The following is a 26,459-nucleotide window of genomic DNA, read 5'->3' on the forward strand; positions in this document are numbered from 1 at the left end:
ATGAATTACTTCACCTAAAAACATAACCCCGAAAACAACTAAATGAGTTTTTTTTTTGGCATTTAATAACATTTCAAAATAGGTCTGGTACATGCATAAGAGTTTCAATGATCCTTTATAGTTTTGAATGACTTCCATCTTTTTTGGACGTAATCAACTATTTTCGATCTTTGCTCTAAAAAAAATCCTTTAAAGGACTGTTTTTCATCCAGTATTGTCATTTATGACTTCTCGTTGAATAAAAAAAAAATTGGAATATAATTATCTTTAAACCCTACTTTCGATAATAAATTCGTGGATGTTCGAAATAACTTCCGAAATAACTCTCTTTGGATCAGTCTTGCATTAGAAGCTGTAGTTTAATTACTGTTACGTAGCTCACATATTACAACTTCTCTTTTAACCTCTTCAGCCATTTTCTCACCAGCGATTTTGAATATAACTATCCTTGAAAAGAGGTCTTTTTGTAAATCGATATCCTTAAAAAAGGGTGTCCCACAGTCAGCGTCATTAACGAGAACCATGGTTTACTGAGGTAATTCTAAGTAAACTAGTTTTCCATCACTTTCGCAGATTTTCCCTTTTTTAGTTTTACTTTATTTGTTGTTTTTAGTCAAAAATTAAAAAAAAAAAATTATTTTGGTTCTAATGGTTTAGAAAACATAGTTTTACATAAAAAAATATTTCTTTAATTTTAGAAAAACTGTGGAGTAAAATAAAGTAAAAAAAGGGGTAAAAATTATATACTTATATCTCAAAAATTTCACAGATCTAGTGAAGAACGAATTGTAAGAACCAACTGGAAGGAGCAGATTTATAAAGAAAAATATTGGTATTTTCATGAATAAAGAATCTCTCTATTATCAGATTTAAAGGAATCTAGTGTTAATTTAACTGTTTAACTCATAACCATTAAGAACTTTCCTTTTGGCTCTTGGATCATCTTGATCTTGGTCTTTATGGATTCTTCAGTCAAAAATACCTGTTTTCAACACGGCTACACTGTTCTTTAATCTTTTAAACATTCAACATGCTACTTCTCACAGATTTTCAACAATTTATCAGATTTTGTAGCTATTTAAAGATATGTACATATGTATGTACAAAACTCTTCTTACTCCTTTACATTCCGATATAGAACCCTTATTTAACTGGACACTAAAACTTTGTTTCAAAAGAAACCTATTAAGTAATCAAAGCCTTCTATAATCCAAATACTGTGCACAATGGCTTAATATCTCTCTCTCTATTTAATGGGCCTCTCTCGATCGACCTACTTAAACTTTAATTGGAATTACAAAAAAAGTTTTGTTGCAAAGGAGTTGGTCATCAGTGTTAACATTGGCAGTATACATACATGCATTGCACCTTACAGGTAACAGAGTCCAGCCCAAGGCAAAATCCACTTAAAGTGCTCGTCTCATTTGAAATATTTGTTGTTGGTACAATATAGAAAAGACTCTGTGAACGAAGCCAGTCGCGTAGACGTAAAGTTGTGTTATGCACATTTTCCTGCAGGACTTTTCATTTACACTCATCTTAAACATAAGCACCCAGGTGATGAATGGGTTTGGCTAAAGGATGTTGTAAGCTTGTAAACACTTCGTAAAAAAAAAAGGTAAAGAAAGCAACGAGTGAAGAAGAAAATCAAACAAAATTAAAAATTTTCATCTCTTGACTGTGTGCACATTTTTTCGTCGTCATCGTCGACGTTCGTTGGAGGCATCGTGTTGGTGTCTCCGTGTTGTCGTTAGAAAATAAATAAAACTGGGGGGTGTAAGCATTCAGATAAGAAAAGTGATACAGAAAAATACAAAAAAAATAAAAAAGTGAGCAACAGCAACAGAGCCAGCAGCAGCTAGCAGGATAAAAATGTGCTACTACAAAACTGTGAAAAGAAGAACCAACACCAAACGGTACATAATTAATTGATTGTTTTTGCACTTTTCGTGAGAATTTGCCTGAGTGGGTAAATGTTGAAATAATGACTGTTACATTGTGATACATTTTAAGTTGTCTGAAACACACAGATTCCCGCATTCGGATGGATGAAAAATAATTATTTTAGCAGATATTCGCTCGAGTGGAAATAATCTTTATACAAATACAAACATTCTACATACATTAAGCATAATGTTTATTTCTTTTTTTTTTTTTTAAGGAAGAAGGAAAGGAAATTGGCATCATTTGGAGGGAAATTTTTTTTAAGGGAACTTTTTCCAAGCGATTTAAGTAAATTTGGAGAAAGAAAATTATTTTTAATGGATTTTAAGAGTTAAGAAATTGATCCTGCAGCTCAATGGCTTGCTTAATGGCTTTTTGTAAAAATTTAACTATCTTACTGATAACTTAAGACAACACAATAAAAAGATCATAATTTTTGATATTAATAATTTTAAAACATGCTAAGGTTTTTTAGAATATAAATGAACCTGTAAATATATTAAAAACTAATTGTATTTTTAACATGAATACTCCTTTTAATTTGACAAATAGATCATGTTGATTTTACAGGTGGGCAATGTTAATTTTACAGTGCAAAATGTACATTTTAAACGCATCATTATCGGTTTGTAAAAAACAATATGAAACAAATAATGGTATAATTTCTGTTGATTAAATAGATATCTTTCTAGAAAGAGCTTTGCCAACCACAAAACCCTATGTTTACTTGCGATATTATGTAGATACTATAGGGCAAGTTTAAGATTCGTAAATAAAATCGAACTCGAGATAACAATCAGACATGACATTACGATGATAGAGAATGCGAAAAAAGTGGGTCCCTGTCTTCTGACTTTCTCGTAAATTACTTAAGCGATTTTAACGAAAATTTGTGTCCAACATTTTATAGTAGCCTTAGTTTAAAAATTAAGAAAAATTTTCAAAAAAGTCAGTTTTGGATTTTTAAAAAATGTTTCAATTTTTGAAAAATCATTTTTTTTAAAAACGGAATTATGAAATTTTGTTTGAAAAAACAAAACAATTTCAAAAACAATTTCTTCAAAATGGCATTCGAAATATTTTTTTGAAAAATTTTCAAAAATTTTTTATTTGTTTAAAAAACCGCTGCAATAATTTTCAAAAAAAAATTCCAAAATTCTTTTTTAAATAAGAAATAAAATGGCATACATTATTTTTATATATTTTTGATATTAAAACCACTTAAAAAGATATCTTCGTAATATTAAAATCAGCTTTTTTTACATTTCTTATAAGATTTATAATAAAATTAAATTAAATTTTTTCTTTTACGAAGTTTATAAAAAGCTTTAATGTTCTAAAAAACTTTAACCGCTAGAAAAAGTATGTGCGACCCTGTCGTGCATTTTATTTTTAAGTAAATTAAAAAAAAAAAAGATCATGTGTGCAATTCAACACGTGGTTGAAGTGAAACCTTTTTTTAATTCCATCACTTTTTTTATATGACAACCTACAATAAATTTTATACCATCTGAAAGCTAATTGTTTCAGCTCAAAATATTTATATCGACCATGTCTATACAACATCTACAAAAAGTGCTAGAATTTTAACCCAATTAGTTTTCATAAAAAAAGCAAAACAATCAATCTCTTTTCTCTTCTAACGCCATTAAATCCATTTTTTAAAAGACAACCTATAATAAATTTTATATCATTATTATTTCACCTTTTATATGACGCTTCAATCATATTTCTACCATGCCTACAAAAAAAGTAAGAATTTTTTAAAGCCAACCATGTCGAAATTCCAAATTGAGATTACGGTACTTCCTCTACTGCTTGCTGGTCATCGGCAACAAATCTTCACAGGTGTTTTTAAGGCATTTTTCAAGTTTTTCAATTAAAGATTATAAAACTTGTAGAGCACGTACTATTATGTGTGATATATCAAATGAAAGCTAAAATTATCAGCATGCGTATTAAAGTTAAATAAATGTGTTATGTGCTCTAGATCAAAAGATATAACGTGTTTAGAAAAGGAACATCTTTTCACCGTTATCTCAGAATTTTGAATATGAAATTAATTGAAATTTTTTACAATCATAAATTATTTAATTACTTATGTACTGTATAAATTTCATTAATCTTTCTATTAAAAAAAAAGTTATGATCAATTGATTTTTCGTGTCGCTTCTTCGTTTCATCTTGTTCCAAATCACTACGATACTAAAGAAGTTTTCACTTAAAAAAAAAAAAAAAACAGAAAACTGACGAGGCTTAAAATTGATATCGATAACCAATAAAATATTAAAAAATTATCAGAAGCGTAGGTGACACAATTTTACAATTACGACATTGTTAAAATTGAGAAGACTTAAAGTAAAAAGATTTGATATGAGTTGTATAATTTATAAAAAATGTCAAGCAAGTTTTTTTTCTTAGAAATTTTTGGTTTTTCAATTCGCATATTTTCGACCCTCTTTCTTTTTATGAATTTTTCTTTGATAGTACACAGTGCTGGGCGCAATGGTAAGTGCGATAAACTATCACATCAAAGGTCTGGCCTCGAGTCGTAGCAACCTAAACACATTTTTTATTTCAAAAACTTCAAAAATGTAATGTAAAATCGAAAAAAATTTCATCAATTCCTTAAGACTTCGAAAGAATTTTGTACTAAACTATAAACTTCTGCTGCAAGTCCATCATTTCATTTTTGTAAGTTAACTTTATTTACAACCAATAATAATCTAATTGAGTTTTTATCCTTCGACCTCTAAGCCTTAAAAATGAAAAAGATTTTAATAAAGCTTTTGACAAAATCTTGCACAGATTTGTAAAGTGTCGTAAAGTGTCATCTCTCAGATTTGAACCTGGTTTCTTAAAGTTCTTAACTTCCCATCTTGAAAACCACGATGGTTTCAGATCCGCACTCTCTAATACTTTTCTAGCTACTTTTGGGGTTCCTCAAGGCAGCCTCATAGGTCCCCTTCTTTTCTCGCGCACTGTTAACGATGTTTGTAAAAAAAATTCTCATTTTACTTAATAAATTTGGACAGTTTCTTTGTTTGTTGTCTAAAAAATGCTTAGAGCAGATTACCCCGGTAAACTAAACATATTTCTCCCTATACACCGTACCTTTTAATGGTTCCAATGAACTAGTTTTTTCAATGAGACAACTTCCTGTTTACAAAAAACTATATTACTAATGTATTTTAACCTCCAAATTTTCCCCCACTCGGATTCGTAAGACTCCCAAAAATACCATTAAATTCATGTTTCCACTCAAACGCAAACTGCGCTGCTTTTAATTAATTTCAAAAATATGTTTCCTCTGAATAAACTTAAACAAAAAAACACAAAATAACTCATATATGGTAGGTCCTTCGTCAAAGAAAATCCTTTCTTTTTTTAATTTTTCAAAGACATTAAGTTTGCATGTTTTTTTCAACTCTCTTTGTTTTTTCGTTTGCTCTCGACAAAAAATATGTAAATTAAACAAAAGAGTAATCTTCGGGGCATCTTTCCTAGTTCAAATATGACAAAGACACATTTTCTTAATTTCCTACACACAGTCACAACCTTTTTTGTTTTTGTTGTTGTGTTTTTTTGAACACAAAAAAGGGATAAGTTTCTTGTGTAAACTCATGTTAGTAAGCTAATTTAAAGACGAAAAATTCTAAATCGTTGTTTAAAAAAGTAAAAAAAAAATTATACCTTCCTCTGTCAAGGCTTCACGCAAATGAATGTAATCCCTTCTGACACTGATTGTCTTTGGGCATTGACCGAGGAAATTATCAACCCTAATGCTCCACTTTTTTTCTCCCGTTGGTTGTGTCCTTAAAGAATTTCTATCATAACCTAACTTTGTACCACTCGGCATATATCGCGCCATAGAGTCCCACAAGGCACAAGAGCGAGCCCACAACTAACGCCCGCCTGCTTACATTCTGTTTTAATTTTTTTTTTTTTTTCGTTTTGCCTTTTTTGTCCGCAACTATAAAACTCTTAATACGCGCATCCGGTTGATGTCAAAAACACATCCCCAAGCTCGAGCAGAGCCCATTACGAGCCAAGTAAATGCGCGCACACACACACACACAGACTTATTCGCTGATGATATAGTATAGAAGAAGAACATGGCTTGCTGCCTTTCACTCGGCCTTGCTCTACATTTTCCGTTCTCTTGCACCCTTTGTAATGTTTTAGTTTTTTTTTTTTTTTAGCTCACTGTTCTTCTTCTATTTAAACATTAAACATGACTTCATTACAACGTGAAACAATAAAACTCAATGTCACAATAACTTGTGATCCGTTCCGTTTCAGTTTTCAGAGAGAATAAATCCTTTAAAAAAATATACATATAATAAAACATTAGTTTGAGTTGAATATTGCATATTTGTTTCTATGTACGATTTACACACATTTTTATTTTAAAATCAAATAAAAACTTTACTACAATAGGATTAGGTTTGGGTTTAAATACACCCTATATATAGTCTGAACGATAAAGTTGCTTTCTATAAATGTTTCAATCACGAAGCATTATTTTTGTGTATTTAATGTGCCTGTCAAGATATTTGATTTTCGTTATGTGTTTTTAACAAAATTTTATTTTTAGAAATTTTGATTTCGCAAAAATGACGTACCTAATGGTAATTTTTTTTTAAGAAATCCAATATACACTAAGTATATTGTGGTGTTGGAATATATGTTAGATTTATTTGTATTTCGAGAAATTTATCAAGACATCTCATTTAAGTGACAAATCAAATATCAAAGTATTATGTGGTCACTGTGGTGTATACGTAATATTTTTTTCTATGGAAAATCTTATAGGTACTTTTCTTACCAAGTTTTACTTGCAATGATCATGTTCTAATCAATAATTAAAGTCGATTATCATAGTTGATTGTAGTTATGTATGTGACCAAGTGCTTACTACTTAGTTATAGTAACTGCTCAATGAATACCGAAAGTTTTCAGACTCGTGTTCAGTTTTGTTGTTTTTGTCAAAAATCCTCACAGTCCTCGAAATCTAAAAATTTTCTCCAAAATTTTATTTATAATAATCTGGGTAAAAATAGAAAAAAATGCTTAGTTTTTGTGTGCAATCTCAAAAACCAAGTTTTAACGTTTAAGATTGTAGTTGAGTAACTAAAGCTCAAAAATTGGCAATATTAGGGAACCCGGCCGAACAGCTTAGATTTTGATGATCTTTTTTTTTTCAAACGTCGGTAATTAAAAATACTTTAAAGTCTATAGATTAAAAATTGCCGGTGTTGCCGTTTTGATTTTTTAAATTTAATTGAAGATTTTTATGAACAAAAACAAATTTTTTTCAAAATTTTTTCTTAAATTTCATAAATTAATTGATGCCAAAAGATTGTCTAGGAAATTCAAGGAAAAAAAATATATAGAAGTGAGGGACAATCTTCGATAGTTCAAGCGATTGATGCAATTTTCTTATTAATTGACTTCAACACACAAAAAAAATATTTGAACACAAGGGCAACACCTACAATATTCAAATATACATTTTTTAAAAGCTAGAAGCTTAGTCATATATGTAAAATTAAAATTAAGTTAATTGAATGAACGGCTTTTGAAAGAATGGTAATTGAACTCAGATTTTTGAAAAAAAAATTATTGAAAAAATTTTAACATGTCGTTTTTTAAACTTGGTCGTAATATAAAATGCATTTATTTTCAAATTTTTTTGGCCGCATTTATTATGATTTCAAATTATAAAAGGAAATGTCAATATGTATTACGGTTTATGAAAAAAATTAAAAAGTATTTCATTTTCGAAGAACTTTTTTTAATAAAAGTTTTGAAAAAAAAATTAACTTATTTTTTTTTTAAGGTTCAACATCTAAAATAAAATTATTTTTTATTCATTTAATTACCCTTACTGTTGAAAGTTAAATAGCAAAAATTTAAAGTTCCTATTTACCACAGTCTTTGAGAAAATTAATTATTTCAATGCAAAAATTCAGTTTTAATAAAAAAAACCATTGAAATTGAAGTAATTTTTCATATTTTTTCAAAAGTTTGATATATTTTACCTTTTTTGCTTCGAAATTCAACTGATAATATTTATGGCCAAACACTTTTTTTAAATAAATTCATATTTTATTAGAAAACGTTTGGAAAAAAGTCATTTTAAATTTTTCTAATAACATTTTTTTTTTTTAATTCTGAGTTTGAGGACCATTTTTTCAAAAAGTCTTAATTAAATTTAGTGGATTTAAATTTTAGGGATAAGAATGAGCTTCTGGCTTTTTAAAAATGTGTTTTAAAGTATTATAGGTGTTGCCGTTGTTTTCAAAATATTTTTTTTTTTTGTGTTTGAGGTCAGAATGTTAGAAAATTGCATTTATCGCTTAAACGATGGAAGATTGTCCCTTACTGCCTTTTATATATTTTCCTTAAATAACCTAGAGAATCTTTTGCTATCATTTGTTTTATTAAATTTAAGCAAAAAAAAATGGTTTTGTTAAAAAAAAAATTAATTTTAATTTTAAAAAACAATACGGCAACACCGGCAATTTTTAATCTATAGACTTTAAAGTATTTTTAATTACCTACGTTTGAAAAAAAAAATCGTCAAAATCAGAGCTGTTCGGCCGGGTTCCCTAATAATTTGCTTTAGTTACTCTACTATTGTATTTCTTTTTTTTTCACAATTAGCTTAATACTTCAAAATCTTGTGGAAGTGTTTATTTGTTTGTTTAAACCACATGTTTTATAGCTTAAATTAGTTGAAAATTGATGACTCATGGAGTTTTGCATAAGCTAAATATTGAGAGAACCGTTTATTGCCCTTAAATCCTGAATTTATGGGTATAGTGTAATTTGTACATACCATTTCAACTACAGCAACTACAAGCTCTACAAAAACTATTTAACTATTCCAGAGCATATACGAGCATACAACTGCTTAAAAAAGGTTATACAAAATTTATGTTTTGTTTATTTTTTATTCATTTCTTAAAAAGTAATTTCATGATGAGGTGAACTTAGAACTTAGCTAACAGATCTCTTTAATTTAAAAACATGTTAACCCTTAAAATAATATTTAAGGCTAGTTTTTAGGGTTAATTTATCAATTACCAAAACAAGTCAACTTTCAAAAAAAGAAATATTTATCTTTTTTTTTTAGTTTTTATCGATAAAGATAAAATACAAAGATCAAAAGAAGCCTATTTGTTAAAAAAACAAAAAAATAGAACACGGATAACTCAGTTAGCATTACGATGTTCAAAAGAGGGATTGAGAACCCCGTCAAAAAGTAATATCAGACAACGATCCAATAAGACTTCGATGTAGATAAGAAGAAAGGTAGATCTTAAAACTTCTGCAAATGCAAAAACACCTGCATCCAAATAAAAAAGTTGACTCATGCTTTTTTTTTTACTCAAGATGCTGGTATTTATAAAATATTCAGTATTCACAGCAAATTGTTAAATGTAAGTAAAACAATGAGAAATATGTTTCAAAATGAATTTCAGCTCAAAAAAAAAACAAATAATACGCTTTTGATTCCATTTCTTTGGAATGGTTATATACAAATAAATCATTTGTAACAAAAAAACAAAACCGACTTCCATGGATCAAAACTGAGTTTTATGGTTTTTCTCATAGTTTATATAGCCAAAACTGAACGAAATTGAAATTGGATCACACTGCAAGCCCCAGATTTCCAATACAAAAAAAATTATAAAAATTGGTTCACTCAATCCAAAGTTATGAGGTTACAAACATAAAAAAAAAAAAAAAAAAAAAAAAAAAAAAAAAATACAGACGAATTGGATACCTTCTCCTTTTTGGAAAAAACAAGTTTTTCCTATAAATAACAAAAAAGGACTATTAGGGCCTTTGTGTTTTTTTTTTTTTTTTCAATATACCAAATCAAACGAAACTTGGATCAGAAAAAATGTTGGGTGATTCAAATATTTGGTATAAAAAAAGAAAGACTAGTTTCGTTCAACCCCCATTAATCCGTTTTCAAAAAATTGATTTTCAAAAAAAAAATTTGAAATATTTTTTAAAAATACAAAAATGCGTTTTTTGAAAATTTTCTAAAATTTTAATATTACTTTTACTTAAACACTTTTGTATAAAAGTTTTTATCAAAATCAGGTTAATGTTGTACGAGACATTCAGAAAAGAAAAAAACCGTTCTATGACAGGTACCGTTAATAACGGTACAAAAAATATTTTTTTTACTTTAAAAGTTGGCTCTTATGCGTAATACTACAAACAAAAATTTTAATCAAAATCGTTAGAGCCTTTTTTGAAAAAAAAATTAACTTTTGTATTTCCGTTATATGGCAGGTACCGTTAGTTTTGGTCATAAAAAAAAATTTCAATTTCAGCTCTAGGAAATTACCAAAAACTGCTAACTAGATACCAAGTTTGAACAAAATCACTTCACTTGTTTAGGCTGCAGCTCCAGATAGAGCTCAAGTAGCACAAAAGTCTAAAATACACCAAAGTATTTGGAGTATTTTTTGCACTTTCGTGATATGCATTTTGAATATAAAAAATATACCATTTTCTCGTATATAATAAACTCCGCTGGTTAAAAAATCAAACCGATTTTGGTATATAAATAGAGCTAGTGGTATAAAAAATGAACTGGTTTTTGGTGAAAAATTATTCCTTTGAAATTGAAAAATACACAATAAATCTATGCATAAAATACACCATTTAAATTATTCTGATTTATAATTTGAACGAAAGTTTATTTTTTAACCTTAAATAGTTTGATGAATTAAAATGTACACTATTTCTTATGAAATAAATGAAAATAAATTATTCTCTATCAAAATACAATTAACTAATGATTAAATATGAATTTGTGTGCCTAATTTAAGAACGAAACAAATTCCATCTACTGATTTTAGATACTACCCCGTCTAAAATCGAGCGCCTCAAAAATTTCAGTGAATTAATGATTTTTTTTCCGATTTTAAAAATCAGTTTTTCAAAAATAATAATTTTTTTGTTGTTTTTACATTTTTTTAGAAGCGTTCTCTTATTATAATATAAACGAATCGAAAAAAGTAAGAATGCGGGATAATTAGGCCGATATAGTACTATTATAGTAAAATAACACTGGTCAACAAGGTTTTTGCCACAAGAATCAAAATATACTTTTCTATTAGTTTTTGGGATGCTGAATCCGAATCTGAAATCAGAAAAATTTGATTGGTCTTCGTTTTTAAAATATTACCGTTAGAAAGTGTCAAAAAGCGTAATTTTGGCTGTTTTCGAGGTTATGTTTTTATGTGGAGTAATTCATTATGAATAAATTTGTAACGGTGCCTATAAGAGCTAGTTTTATTCTTTCAAAAAATGTTTAAATCTTTCCGATATCTCTTTTATTGCCCGAGATATTTAAAATTAAAGTAGCGGTCTTTAAATCAGAAACAACACTAGCCAACCAAATTAAACTTTTTTTGCCACAAGAACCAAAATATACTTTTCTGAAGGTTTTCGAGTTGCTGAACTCAAATCCACAATCAGAAAAATTCGAAAACCTTCAGAAGAGTATATTTTGGGTCTTGTGGCAAAAATTCTTTGACCAGTGACTTAAACTTTAGATTAAGTTTAGTTTCTCCTTGGCTTTTTCAATGAAACTTAAGATATCTCGAGCAATTAAAAAGATATCGGGAAAATTTTAAAAGTTTTTGAAAGAAGAATATTTGTTCTTATGATAACCGTTACAAATTTGTTTATAATGAATTACCCCACATAAAAACAGAACCTCGAAAACAGCCAAAATGACGTTTTTTTAGCATTTTATAACGGTAATATTTCAAAAACGGAGGCCAATCAAATTTTTCTGACTTCAGATTCGGATTCAGCATCCCAAAAACTACTAGAAAAGTATATTTTGGTTCTTGTGGCAAAAAAAAAGTTAAATTTTGTTGACCAGTGTAATTAATCGCTGTCTTCATTATTTAAATGGCGGCCATGGAAAAATATGACGTCTCCCACTTATGCAGTCTGGTGAATTTTGTGTCCACAGGGTGTACTTTCTACACCAAAGAGAGTGTACAAAATATACCGTTTCGGTTCATTTGAGAATCGAATAATTTTATGCACCAATAATGGTGTATTATAAAAACAATTGAATATCGGCGTATTTTTTGCACGGAATGTTAAAAGAAATGTTGAAATTTTGCACAGAAAAGATGATGGTATAATACACCATTTTATTCAAATTTCTCAATTTTACACCAAAATTAATGAATTTACACCAATTTATACACCAGTGTGCTACTTGAGAGACAGACACACAGACAGACAGACAGAATTTCCGGACCCACTTTTTGGCGTTCTCCATCATCGTAATGTCATGTAAAATTGTTTTCTCGAGTTCGATTTTTTTTACGAATCCTAAACTAGCCCTATTGTACCTATATCGCAAGTAAAAATCAGTGAAAAATTGAGGCTACTTAAATTTTTACAAGGTTGGAAAAACTTTATTTTCATATCTATATCAATTAATCACTGCGACGATAGGTTTTCCTTTTGAGGAGATATTACATAGTAAAAAGTGTATTTTTTTAAGACAAATTCACCAATTAAGTATGCCATTTTATAATTTAAATCAACGCCTTATATTCAACGTCTAATTTTCAAAAAAAATTCATTAATGATTTATGGAAAATTGTTTTTTTTTTTTTAATATAAAAACTTATTTTTTTGACAATGTTGTAATAAGTCACAAATAGAGAAAACCAATCCATTGAAGATTTAGTTAATAATAAAATTATTATTGAAAAAAAAAATCATTAAAAGGCCTCATCTTGAAAATAAGACTTGAATCTCTGGGTCAATATTCCTAGAGCGATTTTCAAAAAATGCAGTTTTTATTAAACATTGGATTATCCGTTAGCTAGATATTAAAAAACAAACAAAACATACATAGGTACTTTCAAAATTCGCCGTTTAGGTTATGATTAAAATATAAATAAAAATTGTAGACGAAAACTGTTTTGGTCAAATACAACTTTCACATTATTTATTTCTATAATTGATTTATAATGCTAATTGGCTCGCTATTTCCATTAAAATTTAAAAAATATTAAAATTATCACTCACCCCATACTATAAGCTTACGTAGCTAACTTCAATTTCTTCATAAAATATACAAAACAAATTATTCCCAAAAAATAATATTTCACCATGTTGAAGGAAACTCATCATGGCCATTATGTTTTGTATATATGCTATTTCTGTTGTTTATAAGAAGTGTAGGCGGTGTGCAATGTACAAGAGAGAGACGAAAAGGGTGACACAATAAGTTTTGTAAAAGTTCAAAAGTTTTCCCATTTCATAGAGCCGCAAAAGTTCATACACAATTCTTATACACTGTTTGGCGCTGCACTTACACACGTATTTAGTTCTTCACTTTAGCATGACATAATACTCATATCAAAGGACATCTCAAGAGTGTATACGAGTATGTGCCGATGATGTGCGCTAAGCAAGCACAAACTTCGTTTTGCACCAAACTTTCTTCGATGCAAGTGCGGAGCCAAAAATTACAAATAAATGGAAATTTATCGAAAATGTTTTCTCCCTTTAGTACTGTATAATGTAAAATCCTATAGCACCATTTTTTTGATCCCACACACACAAATATTCAAGGAGGATATGTCTGCTGATCCGTGAGGAAGGATATAATAGCTATAACCCCCAGTAGAGAGTAGGAGATCTGCAGCAACTAACCAGTGGCAGTAGTAGAGAATTTGTTGGAACATCATAGCAAAAGTGTTAAGAAACTTTGAATAGCTTTTCTATCCCGTTTGTAATTCCCTCACTCTTCGTCCTTTTCATCCTTCTGTTGACTGGATACGAGTGTGGGTGTGGAAAAGGGGGGTTAAACGCGAACTTATTTTGAATATTTCAGGGTTGCTGAGCGCGAATTATGTTTATTAGTTTGCGAAAGTTTTTTTTTTTCGTCCTTTTTTTTGCATGTGTGTTTATTTTATCTAACGAAATCGCTTTGGATATGAGATTAGCTAACTTAAGGAACAGGAATAATGTGTGTGTGGAGGAGAGTGTGAGTGTGTTCGCAGGCAAGGAATCACAAGATTGAGTTTTTTTTTTTTATTTCGAAATAAAACGATGATTTTAAAGTTTATAGGATCATCTGGCTGCAAGAAGAAGAAGAAGAACAAGGAAGTGTAGTGGTTCTGTGCATGGAATGCATATTTTTACGTAACTAAGAAAGTTTTTTGATTGAGTTTCAAGAGTTTTTTTGGAAGAGTATGTGAAGATAGTCTGGCCACGTATTGATGTAAGTACTAGACGACGACGAGAGAAAGATGATGATATTTCGATTTAACAAAGTCATAAAAGTTTTTGGGTTTTTTTTTTTTTTTTTTTTGTTTCGTGTGAATTCCAAGTGTAAAGTTGGTACGAGAGTAGAGGAAGAAGACACTGTAAAAAGGGTGATTTGATAATGAAGTTTGTTGGTTCTTTCAATATTATAAGAGCTTATAAGGTGTCAGGATGGAAGAAGTTTTTTTTTTTAGAAAAGTTATGTCCTTGAAGGACATATATACGAGTATACCTATGGGAAGGTTATGTGGGTGATATTTGGTATTCCCAACAGGCAACTTTTCTAAAATTATATTTCGTTTCCTTTTGTAAAGTAATCAAATCGTGAAATATTTACCTATCTATCATATACGATAGCCAAAGTGAAAAAAGTTGGGTTAAGGGAACGATATGAGAGATTTTATTATAAACATTTTTTTTATATGATGCTTTTGATTGAACGAGTGTTTTTGCAATACGTTTTTGAACTAAATAATGAAAAGTTTTTTTTTTTTTTGTTATTAATAAACCGTAACTATAATGTCAGATTATACGCATGCAATTCCAGGACCACCTTACAAGAGATAGTAATCTTAGCTAATGATAAATTATTTAAGGGTATTTTTTAAGGCTGGGTGTTATAAAACTATAACCAAAACAATCCGACCATTCATAACTTTGTTTTGCCCATTTAAACCACATGTTGTGTCTTAGTGCTGATTTTTTTTTTTTTCTTAAAAAAAAATCTAAATATAATTAAAAAGTAAATTTTGATAAATTTCTATACTAAGAAAAATTTGTGAAAAATCTTCGCCGCGTCACTTCAGCTGCACCATCGCCGTTTGGCGGAAAATTTCATCGCACCACGTACGCACCATTTCATTATGTATGAAAAATTCACCATTTCATTATGTATGAAATTTGAAGACGACTTAAACATTTGTATAAGTACGAAAATAGATTTTTTTTTCATTCGAAATGAAATGTTTGCGGACGTGGTGCAGCGGTGCTACAGCGATTTTTTGTCGTTTTTTCAAAATGAAACGGTGCAGAGTGGTGCAACGGTGAGCCGGTGGTTTAGACATTTTTAAGATGGTGCGGAAGTAGCGCAGTGGTGGTGCTGGTGCAACGTAGGTGCGGCGGTCAAAAAGTGGTGCGGACGTGGTGCAGTGGTGGTGCAGTGGAATTCCATTTTTACTCGGGATACAAATAAAGTGCACACTGGGTCGAACGAACATACTTGCTCTTACGGCGAAAGTTTTAGATATTTAAGGCTTTTTTTAAACATTCATAAAAGAATAATAATTCTAGTCTAATAATTTTATTAATAAAATAAATAAAAAATGAAAAAAAAAAAATTATAACTTAATACCTATATTTATTGCTACTTCATTTATGGTATCACATTTTTGGGAATTACATATTATTTTTTTATCGTGGAGTCGTCTTTTCAATAATTTTTGTAAAAAAAATTTTTGGACAAAATTAAAAAATAAAATGCACAACTGATTGCAAGTACTTGCAAATGTTAAAACTTTTTTATGGTGGGTCGTTCAACACCTTTTAAATTACTTGACATTTATTTTAACTTTTTTTTTATCAAGTTTACCAACATTAAAGGAAAATTTCACTTAAAATAACTTTTTCCTCACCATTTGAACTTTAACCCACTTTTACTCAAGTTTATTTTTTTGTCTAAAATATTTTTTATTGGTGATATACTATATGAGCAATGAACAATGAACAAGCCTTTTTCAAAATGTTACGTCCCTTACTTTGGCGGACACTTTGTGGCGGAATAAAAACAAAATCATCTCATTAATTGTAGCTAATTAAATGCTAATTTGTTGCGCAAACCAAAAATTTGTAGCTCGCATAGTTTTTGAATTATGGAATTTTCCGCTAAAATAAGTCTGAAGTTAGCGGACAAAATCTGAAATATTTGAAATTAATGAGTTTAGTTGACCTCCGAATTTGTAGCTTTTTAAATGCTTTTCAAATACATAAACTTGGTTTTTGTAGCTTGAACAGTTTTTTTGTTATTCAAAATTCCGCTAAAATAAGACTGAAGTTAGCGGACGAAAGTAGGAAAATTAATATTTTTTTGATGCCCGAAATTGTAGCTAATTAAATGCTAATTTGTTGTGCAAAAATTAATTTTGTAGCTCCACCCAGTCATTTTTTATTTCAACTTAAAGTTTCAGAAGTGCACTTCCGGTTTGATGAGGCCAGTGGAGACTTTTTTGAAAATTCAGTTTTTTAAGTTTTTCCTTTTTCCATTAATTGTAGCTTTTGAATACATTATTTTTGATACAAACCCCAATTTTGTAGCTCAAACCGTTTTTGAAATATTCAAGATTTTGTTTTAAAAACATAGCTCAGAAGTAACCTTTCAAAATCCAAAAAAATGCGAAATTCAAAAATTTTTTTTGCACAAATTTGAAGTAACCTAGACTAAGACGAAATCCAAAAACCTCGATTTTGTAGCTCGTTTGGTTTGTTTGTTTGTTATTCAATATTCCGCTAAAATAAGACTCAATTTCATATATAACGGTCAAAATTTTTAAAAAAGTTGAATTTTCAATTTTTTTTCTTTTCTAGAAATTGTTGCTTTGCTAAACAAAATTTGTTGCGCAAAAATTAATTTTGTAGCTCCTCTCAGTCATTTTCTATTTCAATTTGAAGTTTAAAAAGTGCTAAAAAAAAAGACTTTTTTAATTTTTTTCCTTTGCCATTAATTGTAGCTTTTGAATACATAGGGACGAAAATTTAAAAAAGTCTTTTTTTAAATTTTCGTCCGTTGGTACAGCGAACAGGAAGTGCACTTTTTAAACTTCAAATTGAAATAGAAAATGACTGAGAGGAGCTACAAAATTGGGGTTTATACCAAAAATATTGTATTCAAAAGCTACAATTAATGGAAAAAGGAAAAACTTAAAAAAGTGAATTTTTAAAAAAGGCTCCACTGGCCTCATCAAACCGGAAGTGCACTTCTGAAACTTTAAGTTGAAATAAAAAATGACTGGGTGGAGCTACAAAATTAATTTTTGCGCAACAAATTAGCATTTAATTAGCTACAATTTCGGGCATCAAAAAAATATTAATTTTCCTACTTTCGTCCGCTAACTTCAGTCTTATTTTAGCGGAATTTTGAATAACAAAAAAACTGTTCAAGCTACAAAAACCAAGTTTATGTATTTGAAAAGCATTTAAAAAGCTACAAAGGACAATGGTAATTTTGGCCCTGAGACCAATAACGATGTGTCATATGTCATTGGAAAGGTATTTTTGCGTAGATCAATTGTTTATATCGCGCCAAGACTGAATTCGCTGTGGGAAAAAAGTTATAGCTATAAATGTAGAACAGGGTAAAAATAGTTTAAAAGACGTATAGGCGACCGTCGTACGACTTAGCTTATACGGATAGAGGGTAAAACAGGTGTCAAATGGAAGATAAGTTGATGGAGAAAATGAAAAAAATAGGGTTGAAACTTTTAAACCGTTTTTAAAATGGGAACTTCTATGTGGCAACCCTATTTTAAAAGAAAAAATGGTTTATTACATATATTTGTAGCATGATCAAGTAAGACAATTTTTGAAATGCCAAATGAAAGCTTAAATAAGGAAAAAATTAAAAATATGAAATAAGGAATGTTGGCCCACAGATATGGCAACCCTACTTAAATTGAAAAAAAAAAAACAAATAAAATAATCTTTTTGGAACAACAGAGTACAATTTTTATATGGACTAAAAAGATAAACTCTGCTCTCATCTTTTGCTGTCAAAAATACGGGCAAATACTCGGCAACCCTACGCAAATGCTTAGAAATACTAAAAATATTATTTTTACTAGCCAAAATGTGTAATATCATATGTTATGTTTTGACCTTTAACTCTATCAAATTCCATACATTTTTGTAAAAAAAAAGAAGTTTTTCTGTGTTTCTTAGCATTCATATAGGGTTGCCGAGTACTTGCTCATATTTTAGAGGTGGCACCCGACAGGTTTAAGATAGAAGAGAATATCCCAAAGGTTTGTACCTAATCTTTTAAATAAAAAAGCTCTTTTGGTGTGTTTTTTTCGATCGTTTTAATAGGGTTGCCATATTTGTAGGCCAACATTCCTTATATTATTTTATTAATTTTTTCACTATTTTAGCTTTCATTTGGCATTTCAAAAATGTTCTTATTTGATTCTACCACAAAGATATGTAATATACCATTTTTTCTTTTAAAATAGGGTTGCCACATAGAAGTTCCCATTTTAAAAACGGTAACCCTATTTTTTCATTTTCTCTATCAACTTATCTTTCATTTGACACCAATTTTACCCCCTATCCGTATGAGCTAAATCGCTCGACGGTCGTCTCTCCGTCTATTAAACTATTTTAACCCTGTTCTACATTTATGGCAACTAAACTCATTAATTTCAAATATTTCAGACTTTGTCCGCTAACTTCAGACTTATTTTAGCGGAAAATTCCATAATTCAAAAACTATGCGAGCTACAAATTTTTGGTTTGCGCAACAAATTAGCATTTAATTAGCTACAATAATGAGATAATTTTTTTTTTGATTCCACCACAAAGTGTCCGCCAAAGTAAGGGACGTCAAAATATTGTACATGAGAAGACAGAACACATTCCATGTAAAACAATGCAACTCCACGTCTTATTTTTGAATAAATTAACTGAGCATTAGTATGGTTTTCTTTTTGAAAACTAAAATCAATTAAACATTAATTAGTTTACTATTTTTTCAACAAAAAGAACTACAGATACAGCAATTTAATTTCTTGAATGTGATGTATGATGTACGATCTGTAAACCTGTCCTTATGTATCATGTGGCCCAAAACTAAAAAAGTCCACAGGAACTAGTAGAGCTGTAGCAAATCGTATGTATTCGTTACTATAATGCGGGTATTTGCTTCAGTAACGAGTAACGAAACGTTACTTTATAAACAGTATCGTTACTTGTATGTTTTGTTACTGGGTACTTAAGTAACGAAACATACATAATAGTAACGATCCCATTTCAATACTAAATCATCTGATATATGAAATACGAAACGAAGTGATACACTCAATTTGTCGCATTTAGCATCTCGTATCGATATCGTTTCCGTAGTCAGAATGCTAACTCCAGATAATTATCTGGAGCTTAGTTTTGACTCGATAAAAACAGTAGTACAGAAATATCAAAGGAGACGTTTTTGGTATTTTCTCTATGTGGCCGAAATATACCGACACCGCAACCAATGTGTTTATGATATTGGTGTTAATGGTCTTGAAATGTAGCTTAAGAATGTACAAAAGTTTTTTGGTTTTTTCAAAAAAATTTCTTTATTTTCAGTGCAAAATTTTCAACTAAAAAAAAGCAGAGAAAACGAGGTTTAAAAATCACTCTCAATAGAAAAATGAATGAAAAATTGTTCGACATGGTTATATTGAAGTGTTGATATTCCGAAATCTGCGCTATGTACTTTCGAAACAAAGGTCTCTACAGAATTGTGATAAAATTACTGAACGAATATAAACAAAAAATTACCAAAGTTTTGCCAAAAAATTAGGAAAAAATCAAACAAGCTTCCACGTTTGATTAAAAAAAAATCAGTATAGCTACCTTCAAATTCTTATTACATGAGAAAGCCGCAACTCATTTTAATGTTTCTGGCCTTTAAATGTAGCTTAGATTACGCAAATTTTTTTTAGTTTTTTTTTTTGAAAAAAAAAAAAATTTACACCCTTATACCAACGTACGAAACACACTTAAAATACCAAGCCTACGAATCGTATCAAATACATGAAATATACGAAATGTTCGAAACGTACGAAGCATCAGAAGTAACGAAACGTACGAAACATACAAAACACACGAAATATACGAAATATACCAAAAATACGAAGCATACGAAAGTAACGAGTAACGATATTATTGATGCGAATACTAGTATCAAAAGTAACGTATACATGAAATATACGAAATGTACGAAACGTACGAAGCATCAGAAGTAACGAAACATACGAAACATACAAAACACACGAAATATACGAAATATACCAAAAATACGAAGCATACGAAAGTAACGAGTAACGATATTATTGATGTGAATACTAGTATCAAAAGTAACGCATACATGCGGGTACTCATATTTTCGTTACTTTTACAGCCCTAGGAACTAGTACATTTTATATGTATGTATGTTAAACTTTATTTAAAAAAAAGTTACGTATACCCCACAGTGACCATTTACGTTTAATTTTAATGCATACCATAGCTTTAACCCAATTGGATGTTTATCTTTAAGTATTCTCTGCTCTTTAAAATTAAAAAAAAAAATATTGACTATGTTCCCATACCAATATGACAAACTATAAACTGGAATTACAAATGTTTACTTCAATAAAACCATCATGAAAAATGTGGATTGCAGAACGGATTGATAGAAGAAAAAGCTAACCAACTCAACTATTAAATAACTATACAAATGAATCCTTATTTCATATTTGTATCGAACTGCATGAGCTTGGTAACTCTGCAGTCGATGTTTCACTTTATAATTTATATTTTTATCCTACTTTGTATCGAACTGCACGAGCCTGGTAACTCTGCAGTCGGTGCTATAATTATAATCTACTTTTATTCTTCTTTTTAGGTAACTTGACGAAAGAGTAGCTTTCGTCTTATTTTTATCTTTGACGAAAGTCAGTTCTAATTTGAATCTCGTGAAGGAAGCCGGAGTCTAGCAGGAAGCAAGTTTAATAAGCAGGGTTTTTATTGTGCAGCGTCTTTTTATGATTTAAAATAAAGAGTGGTTTTTATAACATTTTCCACTATAATTCTTTTACGTGTTTTATTTTTACTGGTGAAATATTTGTACTTCCATCTGCCTCCGCTGTGCTACGATACAATATTTTTTTTGTGATAATCAAACAAGACTCTATATAGAAGAAAAATCTAAGCATTCAAGGAACTTTAAAACCAGATTCTCGTCAAATTCAATGCCCAGCAATGATTTTGAAAAATTCTTGACAGATGTTGGAAAGCAAAAAAAACGGAATAGAAACTCCATTCTGTCCAAATTCAAGATGTTAAACTTAATTTTCCATTGACCACTTATTTTGCCAATGCAAACAGAAAAATACTATATTTTCCAGCATAATTACTCTTAAACGTCTAGTCTATAGAAATTAATCTAAACCTCATAAGATTCTCATTAAAAACAAATTAATTAACTAAACAACGACGGTTTATCCAATTAATTACAATCTAACCGATTTTGTTTCCATTTTATCACAAAATCCTTTAGATAAATCAAATTAATCCATCTATCTCCAGAGCTCTTTTTGGTTACATACTCGTATTATACATGTTGCCTGACAGATTAAACAATCCCCCAAAAATTCAAATGGTATAGCTTGATTTGATGTATATAAAATAAAAATGTCACAAATGATCATATCGCTCGAAAACACTTTCAAACAATTATTCATCGAACAAAATATCATAAATCATCAAATTCCAATGTTATGCAAGGATGTTCCAATTTAAACCAAAAAAAAACTTGTATCCTGTGACGAATTTATACACATATTGCCTCTCTCTCTCTCACATAGAGAGAACAAAAAAAAAATCCTTCAGCTACACTTTCTTCATGTAAATAATAATGAAACCATGAATTTTAGATTTAAGACTCTTATCCACATTTATCTTCGGAGCCCGTTTCATCGGTTAACCACACTCCATGGGGTTTTATTGATTTTTCAGTGGTGGGTTCCTTTTCCTCCTTTTTGCTGATGTTCTTCTACCATCACATTGAGTAAAGAGCAAAAATGTTTATTCACCCGTTGGATATAAAATTATATAACAACGACCCCCGAGTTCACAGTCTGGTTGTCAGAAAATTGCGGTATCCCAACAAAAAATATTCTAAAAAGGATTTTCCTTATACCTACCAAACCAACTTAACTCAAATCCAAGGTACGTTAAGAGTATATAACGTGGTTACATCTTCTCTCTCCCACGTCCTCGTTTCCCAGGCCTCCCACCGAGAGAGGCCCCTATACATCTTCTTTTTTTTTTTGTATACTTATATGAAGCAAACTATCAATTCCGCCAAAGAATTCCATTAAGAATGCTTAATACACTTTCTTCTTCGTTTGTGTAAACACATTACCTTCAGAAAACTGCTTAAAATTGCAGAGATACGTCGCACTGTGGGGCAACTTGTATGGGAGACCGGAAAAAACTCAATTAAAACTAAACTACTGAACCAATTTTCATGAAATTTGCAGGAAAGGTAGCTAATAGCAAGACAAATCTACACCAATGACCACCCATTGCCACGCCCACTCAGAAAAAAATTATATTAAAAAATCAGAAATCAAGTTTTTGCAGCTGTAAATGACTTACTTCCAATCGCTTTTTTAGAAAAATCAAAATTTTTTTAGTTTATTTGAACATTTTATTAATAAATACCGTTTAAATTTTACATAAATAAAAAAAAATCAAAAATTTTCAAAAAAGGAAAAATATCCAAAAACGCTAGGTATGGCATTTTTTTTCAAAATTTAACTTTCTTGGAAACTTTTTTTTCCTTGGTTAGTTCTAAAATTTAAACGGCTACCAAGCCTAAACTTTTCCTTCAATTAGCGGAACATTCCATCAAATCATTCCATCCTTTTTTTGGAAACAAGTGGAACTAAAGATAAGAGAATCTTCAAATAACCAGTTTTACTGTATTCCGATTCCGATAGTTATAAATAAAGTCAAAAAAGTGGCTTAGTGAAAAAAAACATTTGTTTTAATAGGTAAATGTGCAATGCAGGTTTCATTAACACAAACTCCTGATCCCTACAGCGACTAAATTGGGAAAAACTTTAAAATTGTGGGTTTAAAATTTTTTTTTGCAATCTTATCAAAAATTTTGGGCTGTTTAGCAAAACGGACTTCACATTCAGATTCAGCATACCAAAATACATTTAGAAAGATTTGTCTGGCGAAAATAGCTGCATATTTCTTTTTTGCCTTATTTTTTTTTTTTTGGTTTTTTGAATGACTTTTTCAGATTGAAATTGCTATAAAAACCGAATACGGACGTCTTCGGGTGAGATTTTTTTTTTAAACTATTGCTGAGATTCAATACTATCTAGGAAAACCTATCCGCCAACAGAGGCAGACGGAGGCAGTAGTTAAAACCTAATTTGAACCTAAAAAGTCACTAAAATTGAATGTTTTTTTGTCAAAAAAAATTGTATTCAATTCTTTTTCGCTAAACTAATGTACCATATTGTTTGCCAATTTATTTTAAGCCTATTTACAAAAAAAATTGGTTCAAACCTTTAAATTTTAAGGAAAATAGATCATTTTGAAACTACTTGTATTTTTATCAGTTTTCACTGTTTTTCAACTTTGAGCGATAATCTCCAGGACCACAATTTTTTTTTTGAAAAACAGTTTTCATTTTCTGATTCTTCAACTAATTTACTGTTAGAAACACGTGCAGTATCAAAATAAATCGTACTTCCGAAAGTTGGTTTTTTTCCGCCTTTTCCCCACTGTGCGTCGTCGTCATAGTCATTTTTTTTTTTTTTTTGCATCACACGCCCTCGAATCCATCCGTTGCATGTTATTGCATGAAGATGCACTTGAACAGCAGAGCGAATTCAGAGCTTCACAGACTTTGTAGCCTTCACACAGACTTTTCACCATCAGCCTGCAGCAGCAGCCGAAGAATGGGCTGGGAACTTGACTAAAGTGGGCGTTGATGTGCTCTTCAAGTTCACCATAGCCAATGTTTTCAAAAGTTCCCACTTCATGCAATAATTCCTTCCCTACCTTTTCTCAACTTGCCCCTGCCCCATCAAGCCCCCCCCCCCCCCTAAGTCTAATTTCACATTGAGATAATGTTGATGCGCTTTCTCTAAGTGACTTGGAGAGAGAGAGAAATCTTTAGTTTCTTGCGAGTAGATTTCGAAAAAGGAACTTTTTCCAAAGTTTCGCCTCTGTATTATTTTTGTGTTTCTGTTCGGTTCGTCCAGAAGAAGACTCTCTTTAAACTGCCATCCTCACACACTTTCGATAAATTCAATTTTCATGATTATCTAACACACAAAATGCCGGCATCCTTGCGATGCTTTCAAGCGCGAAACGGCAAAGAATGGAAATTACCAGAGAGAAGCCCTTGGCGTATACACATTCACTATATCATAGAAAAATAAGGACGAGAAGGCAAAGGCAAAATGGTAACAGCTACTGACTGCTACTGGTATATACTGGTTAGGTTACCAGCTCTCTCTCTTATTCAGAAGAGGGAATGTGCTTCAATTGATAATCGTTCTAGCGAAAAAATTCTGTTTATGGATATAGTGGGTACCTATATAGAACGCTCCACAGAGCAGCTCCACTCAGTACAGCAAAGCATCCTTCAATATTAAAACTTTATCCTTTAACACCAAAAAAAAAAAGGGACTATATAGAGGACTAGACGAAGACGGAAGCCTTCGATGATATGATGGGTTTTGGTTGTGGTGTATAGTTTTTTGGAGCGCGACAAAGAGAGGAGGGAAATGGCCAAAAAAAAAAATAGCTTGATATCCTTGCAAGCCACCCTACCAACGTTGTCGTCATTAGATAGTCAAAATCTTTGCAGATGGATAATATTGATTAGAAAAAAGAAAAGCGGTGGAATTTTTCTAACTTTGCTACCACAAGGCCCGTAGTTATAGGAATTTTTAAAGTCTTTTTTTTAAAATGAGAAATTAATAACCGTTTGAGAAGCTAAATTTGGACAAAGTTGGACGGTGTTGAAGGAACTGTAGAAAATGATGTAATGATGGTAGGTATCTGAGTGTTTTTCATTGATTTTATTATAATCGAATATTCAAAGAAGATAACAAGAAATAATTGTTTGACCAAGTCACTATCAATTGACGAAGATGAAGATTGAAGATCTTTATACGAAAATAAAAGAAAGAAACCTAAAATGTATTGCCCGTTGGCTGAAGTTATAAGAAAAAAGAAAACCGAAAACTAAAATAATGAAAATAAATTTATAATTTTTGTTTTGTGGACTTTATTAGTAAAATTCAGTTTAGAAAGTTTTTTTATGACCTGAAGTCCAAAATGCATTTTTAGGTGCATGAATTTATTCAAATTCCCTGTGCGATTGGATCAAATCTTTGAACAACGACCTAATTGGATCATATTGGTGCGGTTTTATAAGGTGATGAAAATAACACTGGTTTACAAAGGTTTTGTTGCCAAAACAAAAATATACTTTTCTTAAGGCTGAACTCGAATCCGAAAAAAAAACTCAAAAAAACGTTTTGTTTTTAGTACCTACTTCGGACCTTATTCTTTTATTTAAGGAAAATTGTTTCAGCATATTAAGTAATGGTTTCTATCTTTTATTACCTGTTTAAATCTTTTCAATATCTTTTTTATTGCTCGAGATATATATAAAAATGAACTAAGTAGGTTTGGCTTCATGAATCATAAACAAAATAATAACGTTATAAAATATCAATGGTAGATATAATATGCCAAACAACTGAGGAAAAGATTTTTGAAAGATTTAAATAGGTCTTGAAAGATGAAAATTAGTCCTTATAGAAACCGTTACTAAATATGCTCAAACAATTTTCCATGTTAAAAAAGAATAAGGTCCGAAGTACTGCATTTTCTAACGGTAATATTTCAAAAACGGGAGCTGACTAATTTTTGTTTGACGTCGGATTCGAGTTCAGAAAACCGAAGACCTTCAGAAAAGTATATTTTTGTTTCGGCAACAAAAAAGAAGTTTGATTTTGTTAACCAGATCTTCACGCTTCAATTTTTGGAAAAGAAAAACTAAAGAATATCAATTTTTTTTTTACTAATTGTTTTTTTAGCAAATTTCTTTACATATTCTTGTAGAAAATTGAAAGCTCTACAAAAAAGGCCTTATACACTTTTTTTCATTTATCTAACCGTTTAGTAGATATTGGAGGTCCAAAAACCTTTAAAAATCTTTAAAAATTCGTTTTTTGTTCTTAATTTTGTAACAAATTGAAAAATTATAATAATCGAACGCGCATGACATATTCTTGTAGGAAACATATTGCTCCACAAAAAAGGTCTCAATAACTTTTTTCATTAATCTAACCATTCTAAAGATATTCGAGGTCACAGTTAAGAAAAATTATAAAAACATT

Source organism: Episyrphus balteatus, chromosome 2 (assembly GCF_945859705.1).
Source record: "Episyrphus balteatus chromosome 2, idEpiBalt1.1, whole genome shotgun sequence".
NCBI lineage: Eukaryota > Metazoa > Arthropoda > Insecta > Diptera > Syrphidae > Episyrphus > Episyrphus balteatus.